The sequence below is a fragment of the Mustela putorius genome, unplaced genomic scaffold (genome assembly GCF_011764305.1).
Source record: "Mustela putorius furo isolate JIRA1106 unplaced genomic scaffold, ASM1176430v1.1 tig00003846_pilon_pilon_pilon, whole genome shotgun sequence".
Lineage (NCBI taxonomy): Eukaryota > Metazoa > Chordata > Mammalia > Carnivora > Mustelidae > Mustela > Mustela putorius.
Window position 1 is genome coordinate 21,047,516 of NW_025421999.1, and position 12,422 is coordinate 21,059,937.

Here is a 12,422-nt window from a genome sequence, read left to right on the forward strand (position 1 = left end):
ATTCTGAAGCGTTCATATAAATGCAGTTGTACACTGTGTGGCCTGCAGCAGTATCCTATTTGCAAGTCTTCAGCCCCTCCCCCCTCCACTGCCAGAAATATCATTTAGGTTCCCACCATGCCAGTCTTTCTAGCATTGCTGTGACTTTACCATCTCTGGCTCAGAACTTTTCGTTGTGCCCCTAGTTTATGAAATCAGCAGGAACTACTACTCATTCTAGCATTTGAGGTTTTTTGTCCTCCGACTCTACAAAGTAGGCACTTACTAAATATCTGGTGAATAAATGAATCCAATGAATAAAATGTACTCTGCCTTATCTGACCCTTTCCTTCTCCCTCAGGGAAGAAGATAATTACTCTGAGTTAGTCGGATTTCAGGTCACTGATGGGGCAAGAAACCCTCTCTCTGAAGTTTAGGGCAGTGGTAAACTTTAGCAAGCATCCAACGACTGTCAGCTGGGCTTGGTGGAGGGCTGGCTGCCCCCCTCCCCTGACCACCCCCAGAGGTCCTCATTCCCTCCGGCTGGGTTATTGCAGCGTTGGTGATCTAGTGGTGAGCATAGCTGCCTTCCCTCGGGCTGGGCTAGAGCCAGACCGTGCATTTGTGACCGTTCTTGGGCGGCACTTTCAGACCACAGTTCCAGGGCCTGCCTGGGAGGGAGAGAGGGTGGGTGAGGACACAAAGATCGGGGCTCCCCAGTGGCCTAGTGCTGTGTGTTACAAACAACTCTGGCCCAGCCTTGTTCTCCATTAGCTGTAGCAGGCGCTCTGCTTCTATTTCCTGCCCCAGCTCCCCACCCCAGCTTCACTTTGGAAAATTGTGCCCCCTCTTCCAAACCCAGCTCAGGTGTTCATAAAACCTTCACCACGGCTCCCCACAACAAGAAGCAATTTTCTCCTTAGTAGAACTTTGTATTTCTCATATATACTGGATTCTGATAATTCCATTCTTGTTTCTTTCTCCTAAATCCTTGATTTCTTGAGACTAAGTTGAGTTTCTTACTCAGTAATTGTACTGCTGTGTCTGTAGAACACAGTAATTTGCCCTTAGCATCTTACTCAGTAATTATCAGTACAGTTGAACATCAGAAGGAAAGAAATGCAAATAGATTTTTAAATTAAAACCCTATAATTTAGGTTATATTTTTAATACCAAAAAGAGACCTACCTGGATTAATTAGAAACTTAATCTCATATGAAACTTATTTCTTCAGGACCAAATGTGTTTTTGTCCTAAGTAACAGTCATCGCTCTAGGTTTTGAAACATTGGCCTAAAACAAAACACCAAACTAAAGAAATCATATGCCTGTGTTATGTAGACACACGTGGTATGTCGTGATAGCACTGAGAGCCAGCTGAATTTTCTCCATGTCGTCGAGCCCAACTGCTGCCATGGTTTGGGTTTCAGCAGGAATTCTTAACCCTTTTTTGGTTTTGGACCACATAAAAGGAATATGATATAGTCAGCTGTCTCTGAGGTGTCAAGTAATTATCTTAATTTCTTGTGTCATTTCAAGTTTATTGCTTGCCTGTTACGTTTAAATAAGATGCAGCTGTCTTACAAATCTTTATCCACAGGTGTAGGTTCTATAAAACAGTTATTTGCACATTGTAGGACTAATGAAAAAAAAAAAAAAAAGGTGGAGAACACTACATTCTCTAATAGGAGTTGGTTTTAATCTTTCCAGTGTCTATTCTAGACTATTTATTTAGTCCTTTAAGTGATTATTATTTGAAACACACTTTAAGCTAATTTGGGTCTGAATTCTATAAACTACCCAGTAGGTAATTAGGAGCTACCATTCTTGAGTCCAATTATATTTATAGTTCTACAGAACACCTTAACTCTCCATCTGAAGTTATTAAAGGGAGAAAACCCTCCATTTACAACTCTCCAGGACAACTCTGTCCTCTTCAAAAGTCCTCAAAACCTGAGGGCTCCCTGGCCTCAGATCCTGAGGTCAGAGAATTGAACTCTATTGTACATAGTCAAAATAATAACAATATGATTGTATTTCTGAAAGCTGTTTGTGTATCCCAAGTTTGAAACTTAAACCAAAACATACATCTCCTGTCAACTACTATAGTATGGTCAGTTTCAGCAATTACTGAGATCCAACATTTGAGAGAGGAAAAAAAAATAGTGTTTGGTTCATATTTTTAGATGCCAACTTTATTTAAAAAATGTTTTCAGAATAATGATTCTTATAAATAACTTTCTACATTCTAGTAATTCTCAGTAAATCATTCTGTGGGTATGTTATTTGCAGGTAAAAATGCTTAATTTGGTTTATTTTTATAAAACCAAATTGGATGGGGGGGTGGGGCTGTCAATCTGGAGCTGCCCTTTTCTATTTTTAATGGCAACCGCTGCCTCACAGCAAGTCGTGTTCAGAGTTATTGTAACGATGCGACTGAAAGAAAGTTTATAGGAATTGGTATGGTGAGAAAATGATTCAGACGGCCTCCCATCAAACCAAGTTTTTCCTCCTTGCTCATTTTCCACTTTTGTGGAAGAGTGGTAGAGAACAGAGAAAATAGAACAGAAAAAAAAAAATACTTCAGAGAGACTTCTCACACAGGTTTTACACTAGTGAGGAAACATTTTTTAAACTGCCAAAGGGGCTTGTCGCCCTGTGCTAGTTTTTCCTCTAAGCACAAGCATTGAATTTGGTTCCTAATACTTTATCCCTGGCATGTGCTGACGAATTTTGCCCGTGTTTTGTTTTCCTGTTTGATTAGAGATAACTCCCAAGAAAGTCTGAGTTAAAATGAGTGAGAATGAGAAAAGGCAGGAAAGAATGAGTATCCCAGGTCTCCTCTGTGGTACCCAGAGACTGCGGTGGGAGGTAGCTAGTGGGAGGTAGCCGGCTGAGCTTGCTGCTGGGAGAGTGCCCTGGACCCTCTCCAGAGGGAAGTGACTAATGATGCAAGAGAGAGAAGTGGTTTTAGTTTTATGCACCTTGAGCTGGGGGAAAAGTAGAAGGGAGTCTTTCATTTTTCCTGCTGGAATCCAGGAAGCCTTCATAAAGAGGATGGTTTTTCAGCTGAGCTTAAGGGATAGGATTTTCCTGAGGAAGAAGAGCAATTTAGTAACCTTTGCTGGAAGGCTCTTATGATGTGGGTATTTTTCTTGCTCTAAGAGCATCACATCAGTAGGAGAGAGAATATGAGAAAATACGAGAAAGTTCCTGAAGTTAAGGAGAAAAAGTGATAAGTCCAAAAGGACCAAGAGCTTCCATCTTTCTTACATAGAAATAAATTTGGAGAAGCATAAGTTGGTTGTAAGATCATTTTAGTAGTCTGGAAACTGTTGTGGGATATCTTTTATCAAAGGAAGTAATTTATACGTCAGATTTCATTTAAATGAAGGTCGGTTTCTTCATTGATTTGGGGCAGCCTTTGTCTTTCTTTTACTATAAGGGAGGCTTGCTTCAGTTTATGCAATATTCTTTCCAAAAATATGCATGTAAAGAACTTGTGCATTTGTAATCCGCATTCCAGAGAACTGATTATTTAAAAAATCTCTTTCTGGCTTGTCCCCCCCAGCCCCCCACCAGCAGTACAGCCAAGTTTCTCTTTCCTCCTCTTCCCTTCTTCCTCCCTTCCTTCTGTTCCTCCCCTTACCCCCTTCCCTTTTCCCCTTTCCCTTCTTCCTCCCTGTTCAAAGTCTTCCCTTCTTTCTCCCTTACTTCCTCCTTCCTTCCTCACCTTCCCCTCTCCCTTCTTCCCTTTTATCTTCTTTCCTCTTTTTTTTTTTTTAACTCATAGAATTCTGATGTGTTAATGAAAGGAAATTTGGAGAAGAGAAAATTACAGCCAAAGTACCCATCAAAACAATTTAACTGCTAATATTATGATGAATTTTCTTCTATTTTTTTCCTATAAATTAATCATCTTCTCCATCTTGTCTCACCATCAGCTTAAATTATTTCATAAACATTTACATGCTATCAAATTCAACTTATAATAGCTTACATTGATTAAGCCCTTGCTAGGCGCGAGTCACTGTTGTATGCCTTTTAACAGCTCTTGCTCTCAACAAACTTAAAAAGATGGGTATTGGGGCGCCTGGGTGGCTCAGTCGGTTAAGCGTCTGCCTTCAGCTCAGGTCATGATCCTGTGTGCTGGGATAGAGATCCCATGCACTGGGATAGAGTTCGATATCGGGCTCCCTGCTCAACGGGAAGTCTGCTTCTCCCTGTGCCTGCTGCTCTCCCTGCTTATGCTCTCTCTCTGACAAATAAATAAATAAAACCTTTTTTTTAAATTTTATTTATTTATTTGACAAAGATCACAAATAGGCAGAGAGGCAGGCAGACGCTGAGCAGAGAGCCTGACATGGGGCTCGATCCCAGGACCCTGGGATCATGACCAGAGCCAAAAGCAGAGGCTTTAACTCACTGAGCCACCCAGGTGCCCCATAAATAAAATCTTTAAAGAATAAATTTCACAAGAAAGTAGTACTTACCCTTTTAAAAAAAAGATGGCTTTTATTCTTTTTCTTGAGGAGATGAAGATATTAAAGTTCAAAGAGCTTAACTAATACATAATATTCCCGGGATTCCAAACCAGAGTGAACAGCAGAGGATGTGCTCTGAGCCACTGTACATTGCACAGCTTTTCATGGTTGCGTAATAAATTGTGTTATGAATCTTAGAGGTCTGTCAGAAAGGTCTTTGCCCAGAGTCACTCTGTCAAAAGAGAACTTTCCTGACCACCCATTTAAAAGTCTACACTGTGCTCTACACTAACCCTACCTTACTTTTCTTTAAAGTGCTAGTCAGTAGGGGCGCCTGGGTGGCTCAGTGGGTTAAGCTGCTGCCTTCGGCTCAGGTCATGATCTCAGGGTCCTGGAATCGAGTCCCGCATCGGGCTCTCTGCTCAGCAGGGAGCCTGCTTCCTTCTCTCTCTCTCTCTGCCTCTCAGTGTACTTGTAATTTCTCTCTGTCAAATAAATAACTAAAATCTTTAAAAAAATAAAGAAATAAAAACATAAAGTGCTAGTCAGTATCAGATAAAGTAAATGTTTATTTGTTCTACTATTTCTTCCCTCCCCACTTTTTTTTTTTTAAGATTTTATATGTTTATTTGACAGATAGAAATCACAAGTAGGCAGAGAGGCAGGCAGAGAGAGAGGAGAAAGCAGGCTCCCTGCTGAGCAGAGAGCCGGATGTGGGGCTTGATCCCAGGACCCTGGAATCATAACCTGAGCCAAAGGCAAAAGCTTTAACCCACCCAGGTGCCCCGCCTCTCCACTTTCTCATTAGAACGTAAGAAGGTAATGAACTGGTCTGTCTTGTTCATTGTGGTAGACCCCAATATGTAGAACCATGGCGGGGCACCCTTCAGTAATACGTGTTGAATGACTGAATGACCTCACCGTTGCGTTACCTTTGCATGAATTCTGAGTTTCTTAATCAGCCTCCGTTGGGACTGATGGGCTACAACAGTCACATGCTCTGTGCTCCCCTTTGTACATCCGCCCTAAGAGCCTGCAGCACTCCATACTGCAGCACTGTTTCATCATTTAATCAACTATTATGTAACTTAGTATGAGTTTGAAAAGACACACATGCTTCTATAAAAACGAGGATGGATGCTTTGAAAAACTCTAATGGACAAAAATTACTGTCAAGTAAGTATACGCAACGCAACTGTAATAGATAGAAAAAATAAGAAAAATATACCTCATAAGCACTGTTAAGAAATCAGATTCTCTACAATTTCTAGCTGTGTTTTAGATAAAGAATGAGTAGACAGTGCCTTACTAATATCAGTTTGAAGCTCCAGTGGAGAGGAGTAGTCTGGTGTTTATGTTTAAAGCCAAAACAAAATGATTAAAGGTAGGTGTCATTTTTATCATTGCTCTTGATACGTGACTTTTAAAATCAACCAATTACTACTTCAGTTCTTTAGGAAAAGAAGGTTTTTACTGTTTGGAATGAAACTCAGCCTTCTTAGTGTGCCCCAGAAAATTTCTAACTGGTTTTGTTATTTCAATAACTTCATAATAAATTCAGTAATAACAATACTAGTTCATTTCCCTTCAGGGAGTAATTGCTTGTGAGCTGAGGCATGATTTCCTCTCTGCACCAGAATGTGAGCTTCAGGAGGACAGGACTTTGTTTTTTTTCATGGCCCTGTTTCCAATGCCTACAGTGGTACCTGGGGCATTAATAAGGTACTGAGTGGATAGACAGATGATTCCAAAGTATGTATGTTCTTTGTAGAAAAAAATGTTTTGCATTTTGCAATAATACCGTTAGATTTTTAGCAAGAACAAAAGTACTTTCAAATTATGTATTCACTGGTGATCAAATTAAAATATACTGCTTTCTATAATATATATTAGTTTCTCTCTTTAGTGAAAGTATCAAAATACAGGAACCTCAGCACTCACATTGCAGTGGTTAAGAAATGAGGAAGTGTTTGGATTCACTTATAAGCTCTAAAACTTCCTAACTGTGGCCTTCGTCAAGTTGCTTTATCTGTATCTCCATTTCCTCATCTGTAAAATGGGGCTAAACCTAGGTGGTTACGGCACTGAAGTATTCATAAATGTGAAGTCCATAGTGAGCACCTGCCAAGCTAGGAAGTACTCAGTGAATGATAGTTATTACAATTATACCTGAGTTTGATTCCTGACCTGTCATTTATTATCTGTAACACTTGGGCAAATGAGTCATGAAAACAGGTCAGAGAGTTTAGGTGATCTGCAAGGTGAGAGAGAGAGTGTGTGTGGACACATGTATAAAAACATAAAAGTGGGGATTTTTTAGCAAGAAGATGTGTGCCAAGTGCTCAACCTCATAGTAAGTGTTTCCTGAATGTTAGTGAGCACACACACAAACTGCAATATGCTATACTATGAGAGGACTTTCATTTATTTATTTTAAGAATGTTTTACAACTGGAATAATAAAAGTACTCTTTATATAGAAACAGATGGTCTTGCCCTTGCCATTTCTGTAAGTTTTTCTCATAAATTGAGACCTTTTTTTTTAATCTCAGAATTTTAAAGACAGTTTCCAAATAAAGACAGATAAATGAATTTTAATCTGGACAAGTTAGGAAACTCCAACACAAGCCCTGCATTGTAGTTGTTGGTTTGATGACTTTTTTCCAGAATGTTCAGCCTCAAGGAAAAGCTGGGGGCTTCGAATGTTGACTGGGGGCTGAGTACACAGCGCTTGAAGGGGAGGGCCATGCCTACATTGTGCGAGGGACCCAGCTCCTTCCTGAGTCTTCTCGTGGAGTCTTCTCTTCCGAGGCCTCACTGAACCTCGCCTTGCTATTCCTGGCCATATTAGCGCCAGCTGACGTCGCTGGGGATAGAGGCAGCCCAGCGACCAGCTATATTAAGGAACTTAGCCTATGAGAATTCAGAAAGTAAAACCATCTTCTGCCACTGATGTCATACTAGACATTTTTCCCCCTGTTGGTAATGATAGTTTAGAATGGCTCTCTGCGGTTCACATATTCTGCACGGGATTTTGCTCAGCTCGGGCTCCAAGAGAGGAGTTTGCCTGCTCTAGGAGCTGTGTGGATGATGGAAATGTTACAGCAAAATATCTGTGTACCCGGTGAACGTGAACGTCACTGTGCCTTTGATTGTTGCAGCATGTGTTACAGAGCTGCGGCTGCCCGTTTGCAGCCTAATGTGTTTATTCCAGTCTTCCCAATGGCATCTTGAAGTGTCTTTCAGCTAAAAAATTCATGAGTATTATTGGCTTTCAGTCAGAAAATGGAATATGTCTTCTAGTTACTGTCTGATATACCACTTTAAGGCCATTATACAAAAGTAAATCTAAGAGCATATTGAAAAGGAAGGACTTTTTTTAGCTTAAACATTTGTGTATACACTGTACTACTTTGGCGTGGAATAAGAAACAGCATGAGACAAGGTAGGTGCTGAAGCCATTTTACTTGGGGAATAGCTGGACAGAGTTGCAGGCCATGTTATTTTCCTTAGTCCCGTCTCCAGCTGGAAACTGCTGGTATTTTATTATTGAAAAATTATGTCCTAATAATAGTACTTTGCATTTGGCTTACTGCAGTTAATAAAAAAAAAAAGGCATATAGTAAATTGCTTAGAACTAGTGAGGTTAAACAGAGAATTTGCTTCCAAGTAAGATGCCTTCTATTCTGTATTTATATGAAGTGAGTTTCCTACAACTTCACAATAATCGCATTGTTGTCACTATATGAATTAATGTGCAGTTTTACGAGTTTGACTCTCTAGCTGCATGCTGTAATATGTGAGGTAGATTAATGTTCTATGTAAAGCATGAAGCAATATCGTGTTTTGTAAAGATGAAGTTAAAAGTGTTCTTATGATCTAGTTAAAAAGGGTTCTGACACTGAGAAAAATAATACACCCTTTGACGAGCTACAGTTTATTTTTGAAATACTGTATAGTATCTTCTGTCACTGTGTTCAGTGCATTAATAGTTTTGCCAGTGAAAAGAAAAAGTCTGATTTTTCTGTGTGCTCTCATCCCTGCCGTTAGTAAATCTACACAGTTAGATTTATATTTGCATGTGTAATGGTCCTTTGTTTGCTTATTTATATGAAGCAACAGTATATCCTTGCGTAATCTGTATCTTTACTGCAGAGAATATTTATTTAATTCTTGCCAAGAGTTGGGTTCTTGCCAGAACAATGTTTGCTTTGGATGATTTGGTCCACTTGACACTTTTGCAAAGAGGTCTTTCCCCTCCTCCATCAACTCCGTGTTTTTAATCTCTGTATCAGTTTACTGACTTATTACAAGGTCTGGCCATTCTCTGCTTTCTGCCTTTCTCAGGCATCTGCATCCAGAAGCACATTTGGCATAGTTGAGCACTAGATAATGTTTTCTCTTTGACTTATCAGAGACTGGCGCAGAAATTGTTCTTTCTAAAGTAAAAGGGACCCCTCCCGGAACACAGTATACTTTAAGGGAAAAAAACGTTTCGAGTTTAGAATGAGCAAATGTTTTCACTTGTGATAAAGAAATAGTGAATGCATCTTTCACTGCTGAGGTGGGCTTCTGAAAAGATTATCCTTTCCTAATTTAATAGAATAGAAATCAAGGGGGGGGTAGTGAAGTTTCAGGTACAGTGGCAGCATTGAGTATTTCTTAGTCTTACAAAGAGTATGAAGAATCAGACTGTGGAATACACAACGATGTCATGTAGCTCTTGTAAAGAGAATTCAGAAAGAACCCGGAAGGCCTTGGAAGCTGTTGGAGCCTTTCTGGTCTCGTATCAAGAGCTAGATGATTTATCAGGCATCGCCTCCCCTTGTAGGCGTTAATGAGAGAAGTTGTTTCAACAGCTCTTGGTATGTCATTTCATTATAAATTTCACCTCAAAGTAAGGAATTTCAGAGGGTCTAACTTTTAAAAAATATTTCTTGGAACCAGCAATAGAGAGATCTGATGTTGATCACTTAGTATATTTGGATTTCAGCAACAGTGTTATCCTTACTTATTCTTTAACTGAGTTTGTTCCACATATAATAAATCTGACAGTTTTACAGGCCTTGTTTGGAAGATGGCCAGTACTGATAAAAGATAAAATGCACATTATCGTTCGCATGAAGTCTGGATGATTAACTAGCTTTAATGATATGAGGTGGTATTGTGAGCTGCAGCTTTGTTACCTGATAAGTTATATTGATGAATTTCATGAGTGAAGAGTGCAGTTTTGATTGTGTTGAGGCTTTAACATTGTGTTTTGCTTTCTGTCCTCATGCTGAGGATATAGCCGGCATTGTTCACCCCTCCCAGAATATCGTTACTTAAAAAAACAAACAAATGAAAAAAAAAAAAAAAACCAAAGCAGGTCTTGATTCTGGTGACTGTAACACTTTACCATCTAGTTTATACCAGTTGGTATCAGAGGATGTCAGGGAGGAGGGACTGTCACAGTGAGTGTGGGATTATTTGTTGTAGCTAACAAGAACGGACAAATTGAAACTCCTTTTCCAGACTTGTCCTTTCACAACCCCCCACATCTGGTAGAGACTGGCTTGTTCTCAATGACTGTAATTACCATCAGATACGACCCAAGAGTTGGCTTGTGTCATTTTCAGTTGCTGTGATTTACATTGAACCGATTCAGAACTGAGAGTGAAATGCTCAAGAATTTTAATTTCATGGGAATGTTGAAACGTGCGGAAACTTTAAGAAACTATTAATCTAGCCCGCTTACAAAATAAAATAGGATTTCTAAACCTTCACTGCTGCCCTTCACTATTTCTCTCTCTTACCCTTCTGTTGGGAATTGATTTTTTACTTTGGTCTACAAAAATGACTTAAAACTCATCAATCCAGGGATCCCTGGGGTGGCTCAGTCAGTTAAGTGACTTCTGCTCAGGTTATGATCCTGGGGTCCTGGAATCGAGTGTCAAGCTCCTTGCTCTGCAGAGAGCCTGCTTCTCCCTCTGCCTGATGCTCCCCCTGCCTGTGCTGGTTTGGGTGCCCCTCCCATAGATAGATGGATAGATAGAGAAATAAATAAATAATTTAAATAAATAAATAAATAAATAAGACTCATCTATCCATAGAGTTTATTTTAGTTGATTTGTCTATGCCTGAGTGCACACTAGGGGTCATAAATCTGTGTATTGAAGCTGTCGTTCTTTCTCTTGTAGCTGTGTCACTTGAGTGGGGAAAAAAATTCACTCACCTAGCCCCAGTGCAGGTTCCCATGTGAAATCCTGGTGCTTGCTGTCAGCAGAGCCTCACCTAAGGCATGAAGAGTATCAGTCAGAGTCCTCTAGATTAGAGCACCACACTTCTCTTTGAGCACCTCGTTAATGAGGCTCACTGTTATTTATTTGGTTCATCCCCTAAGGACCAGAGCATAAATCCACACGTCTGCTCCAGGATTTCATCTGCTTCCAGCCCTGTTGGCAGGCAAAAAGGAGGAGCCCAGGACCTGCTGCTTGCCAGCTCTCAGCACCTCCGCCACCCTCCTCCCTTCTAGGCTTCAGCCCTAAATTTGCTCTCTCACTTGCTCTCTTTCTCCCTTTCTTTCTCTCTCTCTCCCTCTTTCCCTCTGTTCCTTCTTTCCTTCCTTTTCTTTCTTTCTTTCTTTCTTTCTTTCTTTCTTTCTTGTCTTTCCTTTCTTCCTAGTTCTTCCTTCCTTTCCTTCCTTCCATCCTTCCTTCCTTCCTTTTCTCTTTCCTGCCTTCCTCTCCTTTTTTTTTTTTTTTCCTTCCCCACCTGAGAGGCTCATCTTTTTTCCCTGGTTGATGAGCAGATTTTCAGAGGGAACATCCCCAGCCTGAGACCTCGGCTGGCAGAGTGCATCCACCTGCCTCTAATTGCTACGGACCCCCTTTTTTTTTCTTTGGTGGTTTACAGGTTGGTTGGTGGTGTGCACTGGGTATACGTAGCCTCAGGAAGATACATAGGGGGTAGACATCAAAAAATAAGTAAGCGGGGCGCCTGGGTGGCTCAGTGGGTTAAGCCGCTGCCTTCGGCTCAGGTCATGATCTCAGGGTCCTGGGATCGAGTCCCACATCGGGCTCTCTGCTCAGCAGGGAGCCTGCTTCCCTCTCTCTCTGCCTGCCTCTCTGTCTACTGTGATCTCTCCCTGTCAAATAAATAAATAAAATCTTTAAAAAAAGAAATAAGTAAGCATGTTCATAAAACTTTTTTTTTTTGAGGAAATGTGTTTAAGGTACCATCACATAATAAAAGAGAAAATTTAGCCCATAATAACTTACTTAAAGAGGAAATTAATCGTCTTTTAAAGTTGCAAGTGGAGTGGTTTGTGAGCAAGTGTTGAGTAGACTCAAGTAAAATATAAACGGTCTGCTCAAATGGTTTTCTATACTTAGACCAGAAATTGTTAGCACTTGCTCTACTCCTTGTCTCCTTCTAGCCCCTCAGTTGAAATATATCAGATCTGTCCCTCCATGCAACGTTACAATTACTAGGATATATATTTTGGGAAATTTAAGATAGATGATGGCTGAAGCTAATGTTAAATCCCAAAACTAAGTACAGACTTTAAGTAAGATAATCTTTTAAAAAGTTTTCCTGATCTTTCTGATGGTACTCTATTTTTAAATATATATGGTGATACTTCGTTGGGGGGCAAATAATCATTTTAATCAACAGACTTAATACATACAGCTGCTATAGAGGGCATTTTGTTATATATTTTATATTTTGATGATAAAAATTTACTTGAATTTTTATGATTTATAGAACACTCCTTTCACAGTGAAAATCCTGGAGGTCACTTGTTAAAAGCTTACTTAGATTGGATGGGTAATGTTTTCTCTTACATGCTCATAAGTGAAACCATGAGAATTGTGGTTCCAAGAGAAACAGAGAAAAGGAATGTTCATGAGTATCATCCAAGAAGGGTTTTGGTGTTGAGGTTATTGCTTCACCCATTGTCCTTTTATACCTCCTGCAAT

At 40.0% G+C, this 12,422-nt stretch overlaps 1 protein-coding gene across 6 annotated transcripts in view; it reads left to right on the forward strand.

The window, feature by feature from the left end:
- NCOA2 (nuclear receptor coactivator 2) overlaps nt 1-12,422 on the forward strand; it is a 303,163-nt gene that overhangs the window by 180,405 nt on the left and 110,336 nt on the right. The gene's annotated exons all lie outside the window — the stretch shown is intronic.